At 37.7% G+C, this 24990-nt stretch overlaps 1 protein-coding gene across 1 annotated transcript in view; it reads right to left on the bottom strand.

The window, feature by feature from the left end:
- The window catches only part of LOC138691899 (epidermal retinol dehydrogenase 2-like), a 46663-nt gene extending 25693 nt beyond the window's left edge, over window positions 1–20970 (bottom strand). The window contains exon 1 of the mRNA XM_069814492.1: window positions 20763–20970. The gene's annotated coding sequence lies outside the window, so the exon portion shown is untranslated. The remainder of the gene's footprint in view (window positions 1–20762) is intronic.
- Window positions 20971–24990: the final 4020 nt, after the last annotated feature.

Below are 24990 nucleotides of genomic sequence, written 5' to 3'. Positions count from 1 at the left end.
TCAAGCCTACAGTACACAACCAGCTATAAATATCAATGAACAGTTTAACTCACGATTTGATCTCTTTGTCTTCCTGCATATCCTTGTTCTCATTATTACACTCCTTTAATCCCTTCTTCTCCTTTTTATGCTTGTCTTTCGTGTATGTTCTCCTTGTTTTCTTTGTCTTCCCTTTGTTCAACTTGTATCCATATTTTTCTCTACGTATTCCCCTTGTTCTCCTTGCTTTTCCATTCTTTTCCTTGTCTTTATCTTATTTCCTCTGTATTCACTTTTTTCTCTAGATATTTCCCTTTTCTCCTTGTACTGTATGCCCTTTGCTTTCGTTGTATTTCCTTTATTATTCCTGTATTCTCCTTGTGCTTTTAGTATTGCCTCTGCTATTTTTGCATTGCCCTTGTTCTCCTAGTATTACCCTTTTCTCCCTTTGCTTTCATTTCCTTGCACTGCTTACCAGAGAGGTTTCAACGTTTATTTGCCAGTTTACCCCGCCCCCATACCAGTTGAGGAGAAAGACCCAGTTGTACGTAAAATAAAATATGTACGTCATATTAAATGGTTGTAGATATACCTTGTTACGTAAATCAATGGATGCATTAGTTATTGTGTGAACTGTACAAGAAGGTAGGTCTAATGAAATTGTCTTTTGCTTTGCATGAGCAACGTAAACTGTAAAGGATGCCGGGTAATCTCGTGGAAGCCCGTTTAATCTGCCCTGTGACTGTATAGGACATACGATGCGCCAGAGCAAAACAGTCCGAGTCGAGGGTGGGGGTAAAGTCTCGTCAATCTTCCTTCAGTAGTGCGTTGGGCGGAAATCGAACAGGGGACCGTGTGATTCGTAGCCAAGGCAGGGAGATTGTTTGTAGTTCGTGTCGAGTGTAAAGAAGATATGACCTTTGGAATATAGCGGTGGGTGAGTATTATTACAGAAAATCACGCGTTCAAGATCTCTATAGGCGGCGCTTCAAATGATTAAATGCTTTGTATTTAAATTAAATTGTGTTATGTAAATAACTTAAGTTATACCACAAAGAAGGGCATGTCTGCAAGAAGACGCCTATACACGGTATAAGGGGTATAAGTGCCATTATTTTAATTGAAGATTATTCATGTTATAAGGAAAAAAATGTTCTTACAATTTTTTTCTATTGCAGTATTTAACTAATTATTAAAGTTTACAATATTAGAGTTTTGCAACGTTGCTGGATGGGGAGGAGGGAGTTTACAAGTACACAGTACAGCTCAAGCGGGTACAGACATACCGGTACAAAACAGATGCTCTGTTCTAATGCAGGGGCGGACCATGACAATACTGTTGTTTACATAAAACAAGCAGCAAATACAGACTTTCAATCTCATTAATAGAACATTGTGGTAAATTTACATTTCATGTAACAATATTGCTCCATTTTTATTGTACGTCTAAAAATAAACAATAATGGTTTTCTGCACAAAATCACACGAACGTTTTTTCTAATGCAACATTTTAATCTCTCCCGCTTCCTTGAAGCAGTATCATTTTCAAATAAATTTCTGGTTGTGTGATTTTCGAAACTGGGTAGACGTCTAGTTTCTAATAATTGTTGAGGAACTGCTACAAAAGTTCGCCGATTAAGTAACCTCCTTTGAGGAAAACGTTGACAGTACATCTTCTTGCTTCACTTGAATTACGAAACTTTCTCCATAAATTAATAACATATGATATTCCTAAACTGTGAATGACATAAGTTGTTTATCGAATACCCTGCACTGAACTGCCATCCGCTCGGCAGCAGAGCTATGGACAGGCAGCTTGAACTCAGCTGACTCGTGCTTACGTCTGCAGAGTACTGCCTGCTGAACGTTGCCACGTTTCTCACGTCAGAATATTAACAAATTTAAGCCTGCATTTTTATTTAATTTCACGAAAACGTAATAGATCACACAAATATTTATTTAAACTGATAACTCTTCGCTAGATATATCTACTGATGTAATTGTTTTCGTAATTCTACTAACGATATAAGCAGTACAACGCAAATAAAATAAGAGAAGAAATATTTTTTCCTGGGAAAACTATCAAGTTTTGACCCTGTGTTGTATGGACATTTTTTGATCCTGTAGACCGTCCCCGACGACTGTGAAAAGGACGGCACTTACACCTTGTGTACATAGTGGTATTTTCTAAACTCCGAACGCTCTAGGAGTAACCAGTTCAGTTGGAGACATGGAAGTAATGAAAAATTTAAATTATGTTTTATTTAACGACGCTCGCAAAAGAAGAGGTTATATCAGCGTCGCCGGTGTGCCGGAATTTTGTCCCGCAGGAGTTCTTTGACATGCCACTAAATCTACTGACATGAGCCTGTCGCATTTAAGCACACTTAAATGTCATCACCTGAGCCGGGATCGAACCCACAACCACGTGCGCAGGCCAGCGCTATACCAACTGCGCCATTCAGGGCGGCGGAAGTCATGAATAGTTCAGTAAAAACATAGAAGCATATACTGTAATAGTTCTCCTTGTATTCCCCTTGTTCTCCTTATATTTCCTTGTTTTCCTTGCATTCCCCTTGCTCTCCTTGCATTCCCCTTGTTCTCCTTGTATTCCCCTTGTTCTCCTTATATTTCCTTGTTTTGCTTGCATTCCCCTTGCTCTCCTTGCATTCCCCTTGCTCTCCTTGCATTCCCCTTGCTCTCCTTGCATTCCCCTTGTTCTCCTTGTATTCCCCTTGTTCTCCTTAGATTTCCTTGTTTTCCTTGCATTCCCCTTGCTCTCCTTGCATTTCCCTTGTTCTCCTTGTATTCCCCTTGTTCTCCTTATATTTCCTTGTTTTCCTTGCATTCCCCTTGTTCTCCTTGTATTCCCCTTGTTTTCCTTGCATTCCCCTTGTTTTCCTTGCATTCATCTTGTTTTCCTTGCATTCCCCTTGTTCTCCTTGTATTCCCCTTGTTTTCCTTGCATTCCCCTTGTTTTCCTTGCATTCCCCTTGTTTTCCCTGCATTCCCCTTGTTTTCCTTGCATTCCCCTTGCTCTCCTTGCATTCCCCTTGTTCTCCTTGTATTCCCCTTGTTCTCCTTATATTTCCTTGTTTTCCTTGCATTCCCCTTGCTCTCCTTGCATTCCCCTTGTTCTCCTTGTATTCCCCTTGTTTTCCTTGCATTCCCCTTGTTTTCCTTGCATTCCCCTTGTTTTCCCTGCATTCCCCTTGTTTTCCTTGCATTCCCCTTGCTCTCCTTGCATTCCCCTTGTTCTCCTTGTATTCCCCTTGTTCTCCTTATATTTCCTTGTTTTCCTTGCATTCCCCTTGCTCTCCTTGCATTCCCGTTGTTCTCCTTGTATTCCCCTTGTTCTCCTTGTATTCCTTTTATTTTCCTCGTCTTCTCGTTTGATTTCCTTGCAGTGCCTACGAGAGATGTTTGCATTCGTATGTGACAGTCAATTGCTAATTTACCCGGCCCCATACGTAGTAATAGGCCTACGTAAACTAAAATACGTCATATTAAATTGTCGTAGATGTAACAACCTGTTACGTAAGTCAGTGGATGCGTTACTTATCAACAAAGTAGGTCTAATGAAATTGTCATTTGCTTTTGCATGAACAACGTTTACTGGAAGGCATTCTCTGTTTCTCCATTCTGCCCCATAGCTGTCACGCAGTGGTGGGGGTAAAGCTTTTTCAGTCTTCCTTCAGTAGTGCGTTGGACGGATATCGAAGACGGGACCGTGTGTTGGAAAAGCAATGGGAAGGAGCTTGCGGCGAGTAAAGTAGTCTGTAGCGGGAATTGTTTGTAGTTCGTAGCTTGCAAGAAAGGGCTTGAGGCCATGCGCCTGGACGGTGAGTAAAGTTCTTTGTGGATGTATTAATATTATTAAAGGAGGATGTAAGGTTCTGTGTTGAAGGTCACGATAAGACTCCATTCACTGTGCAGAACTGATGTGAGCCCGGGATCAGCTGTTGCATACCAGCAACTAAAACCTTGTTTACAATAAATTTATCATTATCAGTTTACACGACGTTACATAATCCAGTAGGCCTACGCACTGAGAGAGAGATTCAGTCGGTTTTACTTATGGAGGTTTTTCATATGATCAATCAGCACCAGGATTTCGTACTTACCATGTTACTATATTATTATTATTATTATTATTATTATTATTATTATTATTATTATTATTATTATTATTATTATTATTATTATTATACAGTTGAACTTAGGATGTTTTGAAATATTGTTTTCAATCAAAATTATTGAGATGATACCTACACATAGCATAGAGGCAAAGTTGCTACTTGTGGACTACGCACTTATGCCCTTCTTACAGTACATAGTTTACGCTGCGCTGCAAAATATACGTTATCAGCACAGTACTTGGTTATCGCCATCGTCTTCACACTTTCTGTTGAAATATTTATAGTGGTACTTTACTACTACGAGGCTGGGAAGTGCTTTTCACCAAATCGAAGGAAAGTTTGTATTGTACAACATTTTTTGCACCATCATACTTTTAAAATTGCAAATACAATATATTCTGCATTGAAAATTTAGAGCAATATTATTCCAAAGCCTTCGCAAAACGGGACTGTAATGGTAACTAAGCAACAGTAAGTGCACTGCAATGGGTCTATTTCAGTATAGTTTTATTTTTCGCTGTTATTTATACTCGGTTTAACGTCTCTGGTCATATCGCGAGTTAACATTTTGGGTGTACTATTGTTGTACTATTGTTGTAAACTAGATGGCGACTGTGTATGTATTATTGTATGTTATGAATAACATCTGTGATATTCAGGGATGTTGTGACTCGAATTTCCTGGCATTTGCCTTACGGTTGAGGGAAAACCCTGAAAACCTCAACCAGGAAATTCAACTCGACCGAGAATCCTTAGTCACAGTGTTTTGATTTAGTGGAGGTTATTAACGTCACTTTGTGGTCATCTTTTTATGGGAGTTTATTTTTTTTTCCGTCATATTACGATTTTACATGCACAAACAACTTTTGTGAAACATGTTGTATTAAGTTCTGTGTTTACAGTACTGTATGTTTATGTTAAAGGTAAACGAAAGCAATCGGACTTCTGTGTTAGGCCCACATTATTAACCGGCATGACTAACTTCCCAATTGCCTTGTAGGTCAGGGCGCTAGGTCTTTGTTTCTTACGATACGATGACGTCACAGCGATATTGTTGCTCATACTTTTCACGTCGGAACTTCTCTTTGCCGTGTAGCATGTAAACAAAAGCATTCTGAACTTTGTTTGCATTATATTGAAGATAAACAATAGAAATCCGTTTCGAAGTGTTACCGCAGTCTAGTATATACAGTCACGTTGGGAATATGCCTCTATAGATAGTTGCTAACCACTAGGATCGCTACTATCGCCTCATCACAGACAATGCGAAATAGTACCGGCACGTCTATTGTTCCTAGTAGGCTACCTCAATTGGAGCATTGTACCACGAGAAATGCAAAAAATCACCTCAAGGTTCGTGACTGTATATACTAGAATGTGGTGTTAACCTGTACTAATAGTTTTAATTTTTGTTAAATATTTTATAAAAAAAAAAAGAGTAAGGGCTTGTTGATATATGTTTCAGACCTTGATAGCCTCCACTAAATCAAAAATCACCGATGCCAATGTTCTCCCCCACCCCTTGAAACGAAGAATTTTTTTATACAGTCTGCTAGTCCCGCGTTTGGTTTGCTATCTTAGATGTGTAAATGTAGCAAAATAAGTAATTGTGGAAAATAACTCAAAATTTGGATGCTTCTGCGAAATGTGTCAATAGCCACCAAATAGCTATACCCCAATCTATAGAAAAACAACAAAATGTGCACCAAAACTTCATTCAGTATTGTTAAGACCACAAGTTTCTGACGTTTGTTAGTTAATTTGTCAATGGCTTGGTGACGTCACTATTTCTGTGTTTGTTACGTTGGATTAAATGATTTGATATCCTATTGCGTGATGCTAATTTACGTGCCAACCGTATCTTTCTGCTTTTGTTGCTTTGTGTATTCGTGTACACTCACTCTTAGTATCGTTATGGCTGTCGAAAAGATAGATTCAATCTCTGCTGCAGTATGTTACGCACCGAAGAAGTGTTGGGGGACTAGCAGTGAATTGCTTGCAGACGGTGAGGGGCTTTATTTCGAACACGACTGTCGCACAAATCTTCACGCGAACAGTGTACAAGTCACACTTAGTTTATGCTTTGCTGATGCTGATATGTGGTATGTGTAATGAAAAATACAAACATAACGCAATTTATTTATAATTATAACTTATTTTCACTAAATAGCCACCGAAATAGTAGCAGCTTCAACACCGAAGTTACCCATTTTATTCCACCAAAAATTACGGTCCCTAACAATTATTGATGGAATGTTATCAACTCATTAGAGAATACTTAAAATTTATCTTCGTGTCTCTTCAGCTCCCCGAAAAGCGTAGCAAAATGACGTGTTGAGTATTTGTTTTCAATATAATTACATATATTGGACGTCCCAAACAACGGCACTGTGTGTGTCTTGCGACCAATGCTTCCATATGGAACATGCGGACCGTTCCCGGCCTATATCTTCAATATCCAGATACTGCTCTTCTCCTTTGTCTCTGTGAAAGCTGTATTCTTATCCTCGGTATGGGGCACCTAGGCGCGTCCCCAACCACACCGCTGACCACACTCATTCACAATGAAAATTAAACATAACGTACCGGTAAGCGTTAACTTAAAATCTAAACGTTACGGTAAAATCAAGAACATTCACCATGGCAACATAAACCTAACCGCAAAGATACTTGGTAACCATGGAAACATAACAACGACGTCATTTCCTCATATTCTGTCGTATACTTCAGCGCTCCACGATTGTGTTCTGTTCGCAAATCACGTAAGCATAAGCATGAAAGTTTGGAGTTTGCAAACTTTCATGTTAACGTCTAACGGCAATGTTTATGTCAATAATTGTGAATGATTCCATTTGGTAACCGGGGAGCAAACGGTTATGTTTAATTGTCATTGTGAATAGGCCTTAAGGTTCGCTGCGTACCCAGGCACCCCCCTCCTCGTCCCTAAGCCGGCCCCCTCCGTGCGTCGCCAGCTGGTGGTAGGGGAATATTATGAATAATGACGGAATGATGTAGATATGAGACCTGCGACCTTGCCAGCCCGAGTATCACTGTGATTTTTCAACAGTGATCTCACTAGAGGTTTTCATTTTATCCATAGATCTGCGAGTGGAACACGAGCACATTCATGTAGAGAAAATCAAAACTCGAGTGGGGTTTAATTCACTATTACAAGATTAGAAGAAATAAAGTACGCCAATACAATAAAATAGATATTAATTGACTTACTAAAATTCTGTTTCACTAACATTTGAACGGAGCCGCCATTTTCAGTCGACTATCTATGCGGGAAACAAATGACGATCGCAAAGTATGTTTTATAGCACCGTAAAGAATTTGCAGTTTGAAATGTTGGCAAATAAAGAAACAAATGGTAGAGAAGTGATAAAACAAACAAATGCTAGGGGAGTGATAAAACTAAACAAATGGTATGGAAGTGGTAAAATTGTAGCGATAAGCAGCCATGATTGGTTGAAACACGTCCTTTCGTACCGTTTTATTTGTCAAAAATAGTATGACATAGTAAAGTGTAATAGTCGATGAAAAATCCCACGTCTGACCGGGACTCGAACTTGGGCCGCCTGCTTGACAGGCCGGAGGTCTGCCACTCAGTCAGCGCAGTCTTATCCTCACTGCTGACCTGGAAGGTTAGGTGGTAGACAGTCATCGCATTGATACAACTCACAACCACATCACTAAACTCCAGCATAACCAGTGCAGCGAAACTGGAAAATTTTCAATTTTCGTTAGCAATATTTTATAGAGCTATCGATCGATCAAAATATTTAACCGATTAACGATTTGAATTTCATACTGTAATTTTTATACTGTAATACAAGTGATAAGCATAAGTATAAAATGTAGTAGCCTATACATGTATATACTAAACAAAATTATTTTAGTAATTTACTAACATATTTATTGCAGTATGTAGGCTTATAATTCATTGTGTCAATTCTCCGGGGATTTTTGAGACAATTACGAATACAAAAGCATGAAGACTCACCTAGTTAATACTGCTTCATCCATGATTTTAAACATGTGAGTGCATTCACATGCTCCGAATTAAGTGCCGCTCTAAGTTTAGTAACAATGTTTCCTGCATCACTAAACACGATTTTTTTTTCTGTCAAGCACTTCTCCACGATCGTTCAATTTAAATCCAAATGTTTCACCAACTTTACTTCTCAAATTCTTATAGGCCTATGAGTTTTCACTTTTTTCACAGAAATCTGACTTTTTCTGTAGAAAACTAAACACACAAGCTTCATCTAGAAACTCAGTAAAGAAACTGCAACAGAACAGCAGACTGACCCCTATTGTAATCGGGTTATAAAACTTTATAAAGAGAAAAATACAGTTACTCTCTCACTTGCACGCATGGCTAAGGAATGAGGGGGCGAATTCCAGGAAAGTATGTGTTTCATATGCTAGGAAGGCGAGCTGACAAACTTAACGAGGGTTTCGCATTGTGTTTCAACTTTCAATAGGGGTAGACCAGGCACTGTCCTCACATCTTAATCTCTTTCTGAAGTGTTTGTGCAAAGATTTGCCCTATGCTACCTGCTTGCCAGTTACAAAATAACGGTATTATCGTGTCTGACGTAAACAATTTCTGAGAGACGAATGTTGTCGGAATTTTTACTCTGAGATTGCATTAACAAAATAATTAATATCAAGTACAGCCGATTAAGTTCAATCGACTCGACGATTATTCGATTAAACATTTTTGATCGATTAATCTTACAATAGAAATCGATAAGATTAAATTCCACAACACTAATATTTTATAATATCTGTTGCTGAAATAATATGGTCTAGGGACCTTATATGTATAACCCAAATTTATTATAAACATAAGCTATCCATTGTTATTTCTGTCACGTGTTTTTCGGGCCTAACACGTTGACGTGCTGCTTGTATTGTGCCCCACATCCCTACCTTTGTCGGTCTACTGCTACACGCTTGTCTTCCATCCAAGCGGCCCGGGTTTGATCCCCGGCCAAGTACTTACGGAATTTGAGATTGAAAAGCATATCTTGAAGAGGCTTTACTCGGGGCGCAACTGTCAGAATCTGATCCACAAATGCCTCCCAGGTCACGTGTCGACAAGACAGCCTTCCTTAGCTGTGACCAGGGCTGTCACGGTAATTTACACGTTACGTTTTTACATAAATTTCTTGGCCTGGAGAACCAATTTTTACTGAAACGTAAACAACTGTCTTTCGTGTACATTAATGACATGAAAACTACTTCAATTATTACATTTCAGAACTTAATGTTCTTTAAGTATATTCAGCACGAAATCGTATTGCTTCGAAGTATTTCTTATACAGCTACCTGTTAACAGATTAAACATATAGGTACGTCTTCTCTTTACGTTTTTACATTGACTATTACACTTTTATACGTTTGACCAATAAAACGGTACGAAAGACGTCTTTCAACCAATCACGGCTGCTTATCGCACAATTTTATCGCGTCCCTAGCATCTGTTTAATTTTATCGCGTCCCTAGCATCTATTTAATTTTATCGCGTCCCTGGCGTTTGTTTAATTTTATCGCGTCCCTAGCGTTTGTTTAATTTTATCGCGTCCCTAGCGTTTGTTTAATTTTATCGCGTCCCTAGCATCTGTTTAATTTTATCGCGTCCCTAGCATCTGTTTAATTTTATCGCGTCCCTAGCGTTTGTTTAATTTTATCGCGTCCCTAGCATCTGTTTAATTTTATCGCGTCCCTAGCGTTTGTTTAATTTTATCGCGTCCCTAGCGTTTGTTTAATTTTATCGCGTCCCTAGCATCTGTTTAATTTTATCGCGTCCCTAGCGTTTGTTTATTTTTATCACTACCCTAGCATTTGTTTCTTTGTTTGCCAACATTTGAAACTGCACTAATGTGGACGTAAAAAAAAAAAATTACAAACCACTCCAGTCGATGCACAACACTTTCAAATATGACTCGCACTGGCATTCAAGAACAAGAATTAATAAAGATCATTCTCAATAAGTTGAGGGATACACCATGTACATCAACGAGTTCACTTCTTTTACGCACACGTCCAATATAACATCAACTGAACCACCAACCACTAAAACATTCAAATTTGAAAATTGTACTTTCAATAATTGTTTCTTTTAAAATTATTCATGTTTATTTTTTATTTCATCATCGTTAATTAAAACGTTTCTTGTTTATTTCATCATCCCTAATTAAAACTTTTCTAACACTTGTTTATATTATTTAGGTTATGTTTGTTATAGCTTCTGCTATATGATATTATGGATAGTCACGTATCAGAGATTGTTTAATACTAAGATTTATTGAAAATCATCTGTCAAATGACGTTGATTACTGGGATCCGGATGATTGAAGTGGAATGCAACTCTTTTCATAAAAATGAAACTGAATCAACAAAGCCTTCTTGACTAGTAACTGTCCACAGAGTTCAATGAAGATTCCATAGTTGGCACAACTGATAACAAGAAAACAGCTAATCATAACACACTACTGCCATCTAGCGTAATGTTGAGATGGTACAATAATACATTTGAAGACAGTTGTATTTTCGTAAGTCAATTAATATTTTATTGTATTGGAGTACTTCGTTACTCCTAATCTTTATATACTTTCTTCTAATCGTGTAATAGTCAATTAAATCCCACTCGAGTTTTGATTTTCTCTAGATAAATCAAAATCTCTAGTGAGATTACTGTTGAAAAAAAGTGATTATCCACTTCTTGCTTTAACACTTATACAATGACAGATTAGATTTGCTTTAAAATTCTAATAAGTGAATTTTTATAATATATGTAACCGTAGAAAAGAAACAAGTTTAAGTGTTATGTAAAAAAATGCTGATTGAACAAACCATTTAACTCAGTGGTCGTCAGCACTCGCTGAAATGTGCAATGGGTACGCGGTGCCGTCCCATGTGCACCGTCGTGCAGCAGGGAGAGATAGAGAGCACACCCGCAGCTTTCCGCGGGTAAGAGACGCTAGCCCCAGCGTGCTCTGTGCTGACGACCCCTGATTTAACTAATTGCTGTATTTAAAAATACTGTATAGCTGATTTCAGTTTCATCATTGAAAATATCACTGGTTAACTCTTTGCCATTTTTTAATTTTCACTTAAAAATGTTTGTCACTCTCACACATCCTTAACCTCACTAATACCCATCACTGGCGTTGTAACATATTTGAAGCATTTTCTTTGAATGTTCCGAACTGAGGCGGTTTCTTGTGACATTATGAAATTGGGCTGAAAATGATGGAGAGCCAAGTACAGGGACATCATTTTATTTTTACTTCAATTTTTATTGTACCTGAGTTTTTGAATGTACTTCACTCCCACCCCTTCCACTAAGGAAGTTCCAACTCCACACAGAACCAAGACCGCAGATAGTAAGCAGTACTGAGTTACTGAGTATAGTACGTTCCAGAAATATGTTCGCGTTTTCCAGTGACGAAAGAGCTTTCAATATTGAATCATATTTTCGCACAGGTACTGTCCGTTTGCCTACGTCGCATCCCGATTTCCCCCACCTGCTTCTGCTCGCCCCTCTGTAAAAGCTGGGCTGTCTTAGCTCTTTTCTGAAAACATTAATATTATACAGCTGTTTAATTTAACTTAAATAAAAGGGCCTCGTTAAGTAATTAACTGTCACGTGATTTCCTCCCTTTCTACAATCCTGCGGCATAACCACTTGGACGGACAGTAGATAGCATGTCTGAGTAATTTTATATTTTCGGGTCGGGCAGAAGTGAAGATTGAATTCACAGTACGTAGAGTAGGTACAGAATTATTTCAACATGAGTTACTAGTACGAAGGACGAAACTGGCAATTGGAATTAGATGCAATAGTCTGTAGTGCGATAATATGCACAAAAGAACTGAAGCCTGTATCGAAATGAACGGCCACCATTTTCAAAATTGTGTTTAAATATTCATATTATGATTATTTTTCAATTTAACTTTTTTCTCTATATTGTACGCTAATGTGCTGTAGACAGTATAATATACACTGCATAATGAATACGTTCGCATGGATAACCCAGTTCGTGAGTGAAACACTTATTTTTAATGCTGTACTGTATTAAGATTAAACAAAAACCTAATGAAAATTATCGAACTCAAAATCGCGATATTTCCTAGTTTACGTAAATGGATGAACTACTTTTCTTCCTTCCTATACCTAGTAGAGTGATTTGTGTTTTACGCCAGTACCATCGAATTCCAGTCTTGGAGGGGGGAGCAAGCGGTGTTTCCGGTTCTCTAAAGGTATAGACAGGTTAATATTAAAAATGTTAGTAAAAATAAAATGATGTCCCTGTACTTGTGCTGCCGTGTGGGTTAACATAGAACTTGACGCGCATCGCGATATGCTCGTGGCTGATAGAAGAGGTCAAGAGCACACAAAAACTCTGAGGGGAAATTGTTCTCAAAGTCTTTTTGTTTTCTTTCATAAAATAATCTTTGCAACAACCACGTTCTATTTTAATGTTTTTATTTTTACATGATTTCACGTACGTATTTCCGTTTTATACGTAAGCCTCACGTGTCACTAGAAGACAATTTGTAGTCGCGGTTACACAACCCTGGCTGAAGCTGACCAGTTATCTTCCGTGCTTCTTTCACGACGGCTAATGACCTTCGTGCGAGAGACTAGCGCTTTAACCACGATCCCTGTGTTCGGTTGCCCGCGTCGATGCTGATAACGAGCTAGTGGCGAGGTTAGAACGCCCGTCTTGTTCCAGGGTTCGATCCCAAGTCTCCACATCTTGACTTGAGTTTCCCAAGACTGTTTCAGCCAGTCTTCCTGGAGGTTTTACCTCCGAGTACAATCCCGGCTTTCTTCTAGATTATGATTTCCTTTCCTAATCACCTCCCAGCTTACCAAACCAGTCTGGGTGCTAATGAATGACAGCAGTTTCCGATGAGCCTTAACTAGGAGATCTTTTGAATACTGTGCGCTCTTCAGCCAGATCCTGAACGAGGTCTGTTCACTTCACCGACCTCGATATTCCTCTGACAACCAGTTCTGTGAACAGTTACCCTCGGATTAAGACATTAATCTTGAGTTATACCTAACTGCGAATTTTTGGCTGTATAAATACAGGGACATCATTTTATTTTCACTTCATTTTTAATGTACTTCACTCCCACCCCCTCTACTGGTAAACGTCCACCCGTCCTCCACACAGAACCAAGGCCACACATGCTGTCAAGTCGTGAGTGAGTACAGTACGTTCCAAAAATATGGCTGTATTTGCCAGTAAAGAAAGAGCATTCATTATTTTCGCACAGGGGCTGCCCGTTTGGTTACGTCGCTTCTCGGTTTCCGCACTCCCCCCCCCCCCCGCGATAAATACTGGATTGATGAAAATATTTCGCAGAACGGGCATTGCAGCCAGGCGTGCAACAACAAAACTGCGTTCATCTTCTGTGAAGAATCGTGCGGTGCAGTTTGCCTACCTTTGACCTGTATATACCGTGTCGAAGCCGTTCACAATGGCGATGTCCTTCACCGGTAAAGCTCACATAAATAACAGCTTTCAAACAGTACTTTATTTGCCAATGAATCAGATAATTTCAGCAACCCTACGGCACTATTACAAATTGCGACCGAACATCTACATAATGTTTCAGTATAACCATTCCTAATTTTCAGGGGCGCGTAATGAAACTTTTTTCGTAATTTTTTTTATTTCGTTTATTTTATTTAACTAGCCTAGCTACTGAGTACAAATTAAATTTATAAAACAAAAATTTCGTAATTTTGTAATGTCCGGACATGTTTTTCTGTCGATATACAACGATAAGAAACAAATGACTATTTCAATGAATCTCGACGTGAAAACTAACTGGCAGTACAACGAAAATAAATCAATTTCAATTGTTACCGTGGTAACGGGAAAAGCTTTTTATTTTCCTCGATAAGTAAACATTAATTCAGGACACTACTTAATTGATTACGCGCCCTCTGTTTTTTTAGTAGGTTATTTTACGACGCTGTATCAACATCTCTGGTTATTTAGCGTCTGAATGAGATGAAGGTGATAATGCCGGTGAAATGAATCCTGGTTCCAACACCGAAAGTTACCCAGCATTTGCTCATATTGGGTTGAGGGAATACTCCGGAAAAAACCTCAACCAGGTAACTTGCCCCGACCGGGAATCGAACCCGGACCACCTGGTTTCGCGGCCACACGCGCTAACCGTTACTCCATAGGTGTGGACGCCCTCTGTTACCTCTGAAAATTAGGTATAGGGCTAATTATTCTGGAACAACTTTTAGAGAAATCAATGAATGAATTGGATCCAAAAATATTGCCAAAACGGACCAAAATAATGGCTGTTTATGATGAGAAGCAGCTGAGATCTGAAATAGACATGGACAATGAAATCTTAAAGAAGTAGGCCTACCCAATTTTAAGGCTTTAATGTTTGTTGTTGTCGACATGAAGAAATTAAGATTCAATTAAATAGATTTATACAAGGTGTGGGAAAAAAATAAGGACAACAGAAAAAATGAGTACCGTACTGAAAAGAAAGTGGAATTAAATTGCATAATAATTATGACGACAGCACCCACGTTAAGTTAGAGTTGTGAAAACTGGACAGCCTGCAGCTCAGGTCTGACCTTCCTCTTCTCGATCACCAGTGATGTGTCATCGGTATGCACCAGGACAAACAGCACTGGAATTATGGGTCGCCTGTTTGTCTAACAACCAAGCGTTTATTTACTTGCTGGAATATTTACACATATTGTATATTATTATGGTTCTCACAACACAGGACAAAAGTTTTATTGTTGAGCATTTCTTCCGGTCATGCAGACTTGAGGGTGCGGATGGCCCAAGTTTGAAACAAGCCGCCTCTAGTAATACGGTTAGGTTGGCAGCCATGCGGCCATAACAGACTCGCTTTGCTCCAGGAACGCAGAATTGCCCGTGGAGCAGATTATTCGCATCCATGTCTGCGTAAGGGGAATGTTGAGCGGGACAATCTGCCTACAGCAATAAATGATGGAATTATGGGAAAAGATAAACAGCGAACCAACTGCAACATTCCGTGTTTGGGAATCTGCGTGAACGTTATGAATACAACATAATGAAGATACATTTAGTGCGCAAGTTTCATAGAAATCTGTTGTCAGCTATATTTGCTCGCTGACTTCTAATGTAAAGGCCCATTCACAATGAAAATTAAACATAACCGTAACATAAACACAGAAGTTTGCGCCCAGGCTACCAAATGGGATCATTCGCAATGATTCACATAAGCATTGACATAAACATTACCGTAAGACGTTAACATGAAAGTTTGCAAACTCCAAACTTTCATGCTTATGCTTACGTGATTTGCAAACAGAACACAATCGTGGAGCGCTGAAGTATACGACAGAGAATGAGGAAATGGTATCGTTGTTATGTTTCCATGGTTACCAAGTATGTTTGCGGTTATGTTTATATTTCCATCGTGAATGATGGTATGACTTCTTGATTTTACCGTAACATTTATATTCTCAAGTTAACGCTTACGTTATGTTTAATTTTCATTGTGAATGAGCCCTGACACTCGAAGGAATAGGAATTCACGAAAAAACCGAGTGGAGCGCTGAGCGCTGTAGCCAGAGAGCTGGACCTTACTTCTGACTGAGCGGACTTTACCCCAACTGACAAGTAGGAAGGCACACAGTACAAATTTTGACTGACCTATGACTGGGAAGTGTGGACTCAAATATTTACATCAAACAAAAGCGGAAGATGAAATCAGACTGACCGTTGGCTGGTTACGATGAAGTCCACTACAGGGTGTGCCTAATAACAGCAGATATCCCGTATTGTGATAGAGTGGAAGAAACATCTGGAACAAAATCGCTAGATCGGATTCACAGTAAATTTCCAGTTTGTTCCGCGAATTTAGGGTCTGTGTACCATTTCCACATTTTCTGTATGGATGCAACCAAAAGTAGAGAAGAATGAATCAGATAGTAAGTTTACGGAATAAGGCTGTAGGTACATAGCACGAAGGACAGGACAAAAGAACTGACAGGACCGAAAAAGGAGGACTTAAAACGGACCCAAGATCGAAGGACAGACCGACAGGTGAACAGGTACGAGTAAGGATACAGGACTAAAGAACAGATAGGACGAGGACACAGCATCGAAGGACTGGCAGGACAGAAAAAGGGACAGGAGGACTTATGGAGACAACATTTAAGATGGACACGCGAACAAAACGAAAGACACGGGACAAGACCGAAGAGGCATCGACAACAAACAGAGAAATGCTCAGACAAACGAAGGATTTATATTGTAGGATACCTGATACTAATATTAGGAACGTGCACAATGCTCTCGTTGCCGGTGATGAATGATGGTAAAGTGTGCAGGGGGTCTCTCTCTCTCTCTCTCTGGAAAATGTTCTCACTATTTGCAAACAAGAGCGAGAAAGGAAATCTTTCAACATTATTCCAAAGTTCGGGGATATATTTAAGTTTTGACAGTTGGTATCTTTTCTCGTTTATCGTTTGTTTCATCGCTGTATGTAGTGCTTTACCCATTGAGTGTTTGTTTAGTGAACTGTCCGAAAACGGGTTTGAATCTAATAAGTGACGCGAACAAGGCATCCACTCATGAGACAACTAAGGCAGGAGATAATGGGGTAGTGTGGCCAGTTCCTTTCCCCCCCTCCATGCATACATCGCTGACTAGTAACATATTACACTAATCAGGCTTGAGATGCATATAAACAATTTTATTTTTCTACTAGCCGTACCCGTGCGCTCCGCTGCACCCGTTAGAAATAAATATAAAGTAATTACATAATTAAAATAGGACATTTGATCCAGGGGACATTCGTGTTTGATAGAAGGATAAATCGTTTAATATGTTACTTAATTTAAATTGCATCCAAATAATTAAAATGCGATCATTTTGGTCCAGAGACACTCATTTGGTGCAATGACAATTCCTTTAACATGTTTCTTAATTTTTATTACATGCAACCATAGTTCAATGAACATTGACATCATTTAGATTTAATGTGTATATTTTATTTTACTTGTTATATGTTTCCATTGATTTATGGTAATAACTGAATTTTAACCCTTGTTTTCTACATATTCAGTAAATGGTGCTTGGCCCACTATGGTTCTGAACCCTTCAAATAACTTATATTATATTATATATTATATTATATTACATTATATTATATTATATTATATTATATTATATTATATTATATTATATTATATTATATTATATTATATTATATTATATTATATTATATTATATTATATTATATCAGAAGTTACTGTAATAACATTATAGCATTATGTCCATCTAGAGAAACTACACTTTCCAATGGTGAAATAATAATTAATTATACAAATCGGTTAATTTAGCTTCCGATATTACTTCACAAACACAGAAACATTCTCTGTAGGCTATCTTTCATTCCTTTCGATTGTTGCTGTCCAAGGCCCCTTATAGACGAAGTCATTTGTTTTTTAATTCATTACACGGCCTTAGATGGCAGTTATTTTAATTTTAAAACTCATTTATCTCATTAAATATCAGTCCTATCAAAATTTTTCAAAGAATAAAACTTATCGGAAATGATTTTTAAAGAAACTTTTGTTATGTAACATTTTTCATAAAAATCAATAATAAGCGAGATATTCCGATTTATTTAATTCAGGCCCCCTTATAACCCCCCCCCTTTTAAATAATGTATTTTTGAATGCCATATAGCCTATAATTTAAGTTACAACGAACTTAATTTATATTCCAATTTTCATCGAAATCCGTTCAGCCATTATCGCGTGAAAAGGTAACAAACATACAGACAGACAGACAGACAGACAGACATACAAACAAAAATTTCAAAAAAGCGATTTTCGGTTTCAGGGTGGTTAATTATATATGTTAGGACCAATCATTTTTGGAAAATCGAAAATTACCAGAAAAATTTCGGCTACAGATTTATTATTAGTATAGATAGTCTGCAATAAAGTACGTTGAAATACGTGGCGGCGATGTTATGAACTTCACATAACTGCATCTGCATGTTCCTTTAACCTAAACTCAAAATTTTATTTTAAATGTTGTATGAAGTCACGTGATTTATAAGTTGCTAAGCTTTCACGGTGACTGTGATTGGAATTAATCCACCGTGTACTGGAACTTGACATATCCAACGTTTCGGAACTACAGTCGTCCGGATTAGCGAGTCCAACAGAGTAGGCGACCTCTGTGTTGTTACCCTGATGATGCTCCTGTATGCAGTTGTAAAATATCCAAGTTCCAATACACGGTGGAATACCCAAAAAAAAGCCTAAGCCCATTTCTGTAACTGTATTTCTCAGAATTCATAATACGACAAGGTTGATGCATGGACACTTTCCAAGAGATATGCAGCATACATCATTTTATTTCGCGATTTCATAAGGCAAGGGTTCGCCGCCGAATGGCAGTATTTATGTGCCACTTTATCCAGCTGATGACCAGCTGTCGTGGCCCCTGCTGGGCAGCCAATCGGATTTCTTATTGTTTGAACTGCGGCCTGAGTGTCCACTTCAGTGACTTTGCGAATTATTAAAGATGTGTGCATTTTTTTCCCGGCTGAATGAAGTGACTACCGGTAGAAGTCTTCGTCTGTGTAAATATGATGAAGGAATGAACATTTCCGGAGACATGACGAGTCCAGAGTGTTCGTATTAATTGACGGCTCTCAGTGGTCGTCAGCAGCGCCGTGTACACGGAAACAACGGACGTTCCGGTTAGTGAAAACGTCCACTTCGAGCCCCAGGACATGATATCCAAATGAAGGCAGATAATAGTGACAAAATGAAGGCGGGTATCTTATTCGTAGTCCGATATTCTTTTTTGGTGTGGTTATGCAACTGAACTGAAACCATTTTAACAGCAGTAGGAAACGAATACAAGACTTCGAACATCCGTTCACAGGAAACTGAAAATACGGGTTTCCTCGCGCCGGAACGAACCGGACAGGAACCCAACTGTGCGTTAAAGTCATTATTAGAATGGCTTACAATTCACATGGTCAGTATTTCAAATTTTGTGTATTATTATTATTATTATTATTATTATTATTATTATTATTATTATTATTATTAAAGTTGTTTACAATTCACGTCAGTATTTTAAATTTTGTGTATTATTATTATTATTATTATTATTATTATTAAAGTTGTTTACAATTCACGTCAGTATTTCAAATTTTGTGTATTATTATTATTAGCCTATTATTATTATTATTATTATTATTATTATTATTATTATTAAAGTTGTTTACAATTCACGTCAGTATTTTAAATTTTGTGTAGTATTATTATTAGCCTATTATTATCATTATTATTATTATTATTATTATTATTATTATTATTATTATTAAAGTTGTTTACAATTCACGTCAGTATTTTAAATTTTGTGTAGTATTATTATTAGCCTATTATTATCATTATTATTATTATTATTATTATTATTATTATTATTATTATTAAAGTTGTTTACAATTCACGTCAGTATTTCAAATTTTGTGTATTATTATTATTAGCCTATTATTATTATTATTATTATTATTATTATTATTATTATTATTATTATTATTAAAGTTGTTTACAATTCACGTCAGTATTTTAAATTTTGTGTAGTATTATTATTAGCCTATTATTATTATTATTATTATCATTATTATTATTATTATTATTATTATTATTATTATTATTAAAGTTGTTTACAATTCACGTCAGTATTTTAAATTTTGTGTAGTATTATTATTAGCCTATTATTATTATTATTATTATTATTATTATTATTAAAGTTGTTTACAATTCACGTCAGTATTTTAAATTTTGTGTAGTATTATTATTAGCCTATTATTATTATTATTATTATTATTATTATTATGATTATGATTATTATTATTATTATTATTATTATTATTATTAAAGTTGTTTACAATTCACGTCAGTATTTTAAATTTTGTGTAGTATTATTATTAGCCTATTATTATTATTATTATTATTAATGCAATATTTATTATTATTATACCGTGTTTTAATAGAACATATTCATGAATATCCTTATGAAATCTTTCAAACGTAATTTTTTCACAATCATTTAGGCCTAATTTTTAAGAAATTTTAACTTCTGTTTAATTTTGTTTGATAAAAGAATGCTTGTGTCATTATTACACTTACACAGTAATCACATAAACCGGTATATATAATTTCTTTTGTCAACCGTTATTTATATATAATAGATAAACGATTATGGATAAAAAAAAATAGGTTGAAACTAGCGCTCAGTTAGTTCCGGTGATTTCGGAAGTGAAAATTGTTTTTTTTTTTTTTTTTTTTTGAGATGCAGTTGACCGTAAGTTGAAGGTTCATACCCGATAACTCCCTCCCTTTCCGTAGCCCCTGGGTGTACGTAAACTAGACAATTACAGCACTCGATTATGTGAAAGCTAACTGAATGCCGGCATGTTAACATGTTAGCTTGAACAACATTTATTGTAACATATTCATTATTCGCATTACTTCAGACTTCGTAGTCAGTCTCCCTCGTGGACGAAAATGTCCGATTTCAACACGCTCTATTAATTATCACTTACCTTGCCTTGAAGAACTGAGTAACTGTCACTAACCCCAGCTGCGCCGACACTGGATTTCATAGACGTGCCCTGCCTTCACGTCGAAAGTGGGACTGCGGTAAGAGTCCACGTGTGTCAACACGAAATCTGGGTTCATTTCCCATTTACGAGGGACGAGCGACTCCACGACGCTGCGAGAGCGCGATCAGCCATGTCGGAAGTTCCTACTGCGCATGTCAGCCCAGACGAGGAAGTGTGACACCCTCCGCTATGCAAGTTCATATGCGCGACCTCTGTGAGCGACGAGCCGAACCAACACGTGACACGGCAGGTTATGCGGCTCTTAGAACAACTTTGCATGAAGCAATGGAGGCACCATTAATGGTGTACTGAGCACGTGGTTCACCTTCCTGCATCAGTACTTCCCACGGAATCACCTGCTGTACTGGATGGATGCATCGCCGCCTGCAGAAGAGGCATGTGATTCAGAGAAGTCCAGGAAAACATTCCTGGTGGCAGTGGCTGTAGAGATTATTGTCGCATTTCGACATAATTCACAATCGTGTTTTACATTTGCATGGGATCCCTTCTGTTGTCACGTCTACTGTGGACAATATGGCGGCGACACATTCTACATGCAATAAGTAGGTCAACAGTTCTAGGTTACTCTGCGAAAAGTATTGAGTTCGTGGCGAAAAGAAAGCCACATGCTTAATCCTTATTCCATACAAGAAGAATCCGCATATCAACAAGCATAGCGTACATGCAAGACGGAGTCTGGTCGGTAGTTGGTAGCCTGACCGGTTACCTAGTCGGAAGGAACGTTAAGCAATGGAGACGTGCAAGACGAGGCCTGGTCGGTAGACTGCTACGTAGCCCGTTGGTAGCTCGTAGAATGAATCACCTCATTTTTCCAGCTACCAACCACCTAAATGTCTTTGCTGCGCATGCGTCCGTAGAACTTCCCCACCTGCTAAACGCCTACTGCTCGTCATTTCGACGCGTGTAATGGATTGGAAAGATTAATTTCAAATAATAATAATAATAATAATAATAATAATAATAATAATAATAATAATAATAATAATGTTTATTGCCAGAAAAATACAATACAAAGAAATTGTAAATTTACAACATTCTAGCACGCCCTTAAAAGAGAGTGTTCTACTGCTCAGGGTAGGATTCGATACATAATAAATGTAGACGCATAAATTATAACATAACAATATCTAAAATTAATCATTACTCATAACAAATTGCTTACATACATTTTTAAGTTTCAAACTGTTCGAGGTAAATAAATTTGCGTATTTCTTTATTAATTTGATATAAATTCCAGGTCAGATATTAGCACTTTGGTTGAAAGCTGGTTAAACACTTGGGTTCCAACAAACGAATTGTATCCATGCTTTTGGTTTTGTTTGTGAATACATGTATGATTTCTATATATAAAATGTAGTAATGCATTGATATAAATTTGATGTATTTTCAAGACTTCAAATTCTAAAAACGATTTTATTTTTCGGTAGGATAATCAGTGTTTACACATTTTGAAATCAGGCTCAACCCGACCACCAAAGCCCGTACCTTATTGTGAAATTGTGAGATAGAGTAGGAGTTGAAATGAATACTAATAAAGGTAAAGGTAGCTCCTTCACATGCCATAAAGGCACTTGGGGGGCATGGAGATAGAGCCCCATGCTTTCTTGATCTCGGAACTAGAATGAGGTGGTGTGAAATGGATACCAATAACAAGTAACTTTGTAAATTAATAATTGATTTTTTACAGAAAGTGAGGATTTTAGAAACAATATAATTACCGCTACTGACCTTTTGACAATTAATACGTATTATTTTATCAATGCACTATGTGTACCAGAATGAACTATATGGGATTCAATGAAAGGATTTTATTATGACGGTTTCTAGAAAAGTGGAATTGTTTACGTGGCTATTTCCGTACTGAAAATACCCAAATGCCTAAGATACGTTTAGGAGAACCTCAAGACCAATACAATCAATCCCGGCACTTTTATTGTTATTGTTTTTTAAAGACAATACATTTTGAAAAAGCAGAGTAAGTTCAGCTACACTGACTGGCAGGCGCAGACAGGCTTCGTTCTGATCAGCCCGTCCTTCTGCCCAGCGACCAACTAGCTTACGAGCGACCAACTCGGTAACGAACCAGGCTCCGTCTTGTACGTACCCTAGCTTTCTGCCAGCTTATCACACGTTGCCAACGGTCAGTGCATACAAATCACATTCCTTCTTGACAGCTGTCATTAGTTTTCATCTGTTTCATGTATCGATTTCCTTTTCGCGTTTCTAAAAGAGCACGTTTGCTATTAAGTCTTGCAAAGTATGCAACAGGTTGTGTTTTCAGACACGAAACCAAGTGACTCGCGTTCTAGACGCCATGGAGAGGTTCTCTGTCCTGCATCCAATAGATGCGCTTCGCTGTAGTGCTGTATCACAGTCTACTATATACAGTCACGAAGCTTGAGTTTTGAGGGTGCTAGAAACAATAGACTGTGACGGTTCTATTTTGCATTGCCTGTAATGAGGCGATATTAGCGATCCTAGTGGTGAGCAACTATCTAATGTTTGCATATTTACTACGTATTGAGCTTCGCGACTGTATATACTAGACTGTGGCTGTATGCTCTTCCTGGCACTCAACTACGCAATAGTTGAAGAAAGATTCTGCCTGCTTTGGTCTAGTTCAGCTATGGAATTGCCTTACATTTACACCAATCAATAATTTCACTGAAAGTTCACAGAACATAGGGATTTCGTTGGCAGCACACGTTTTACGCAAATTGCTATTAATAGGACAACTGGCGCTACTACTGCTACTACCACTACTACTACTACTACTACTGCTACTACCACTACTATTGCTACTACCACTACTACTACTACTACTACTACTACTGCTACTACCACTACTACTACTACTACTACTGCTACTACCACTACTATTGCTACTACCACTACTACTACTACTACTACTACTACTACTACTACCACTACTATTGCTACTACCACTACTACTACTACTACTACTACTACTACTACTACTGCTACTACCACTACTATTGCTACTACCACTACTACTACTACTACTACTACTACTACCACTACTATTGCTACTACCACTACTACTACTACTACTACTACTACTACTACTACTACTACTGCTACTACCACTACTATTGCTACTACCACTACTACTACTACTACTACTACTACTGCTACTACCACTACTATTGCTACTACCACTACTACTACCACTACTATTGCTACTACCACTACTACTACTACTACTACTACTACTACTACTACTACTACTGCTACTACCACTACTATTGCTACTACCACTACTACTACTACTACTACTACTACTACCACTACTATTGCTACTACCACTACTACTACTACTACTACTACTACTACCACTACTATTGCTACTACCACTACTACTACTACTACTACTACTACTACTGCTACTACCACTACTATTGCTACTACCACTACTACTACTACTACTACTACTACCACTACTATTGCTACTACCACTACTACTACTACTACTACTACTACTACTGCTACTACCACTACTACTACTACTACTACTGCTACTACCACTACTATTGCTACTACCACTACTACTACTACTACTACTACTACTACCACTACTATTGCTACTACTACTACTACTACTACTACCACTACTATTGCTACTACCACTACTACTACTACTACTACTACTACTACCACTACTATTGCTACTACCACTACTACTACTACTACTACTACTACTACTACTGCTACTACCACTACTATTGCTACTACCACTACTACTACTACTACTACTACTACTACTACTACTACCACTACTATTGCTACTACCACTACTACTACTACTACTACTACTACTACTACTACTGCTACTACCACTACTACTACTACTACTACTACTACTACTACTGCTACTACCACTACTATTGCTACTACCACTACTACTACTACTACTACTACTACCACTACTATTGCTACTACCACTACTACTACTACTACTACTACTACTACTACTACTGCTACTACCACTACTATTGCTACTACTACTACTACTACTACTGCTACTACTACTACTACTACTACTGCTACTACCACTACTACTACTACTGCTACTACCACTACTACTACTACTGCTACTACCACTACTACTACTACTGCTACTACTACT

The sequence above is a fragment of the Periplaneta americana genome, chromosome 16 (genome assembly GCF_040183065.1).
Source record: "Periplaneta americana isolate PAMFEO1 chromosome 16, P.americana_PAMFEO1_priV1, whole genome shotgun sequence".
Classification (NCBI taxonomy): Eukaryota; Metazoa; Arthropoda; class Insecta; order Blattodea; family Blattidae; genus Periplaneta; species Periplaneta americana.
This window is presented reverse-complemented; position numbering and strand designations above follow the sequence as displayed.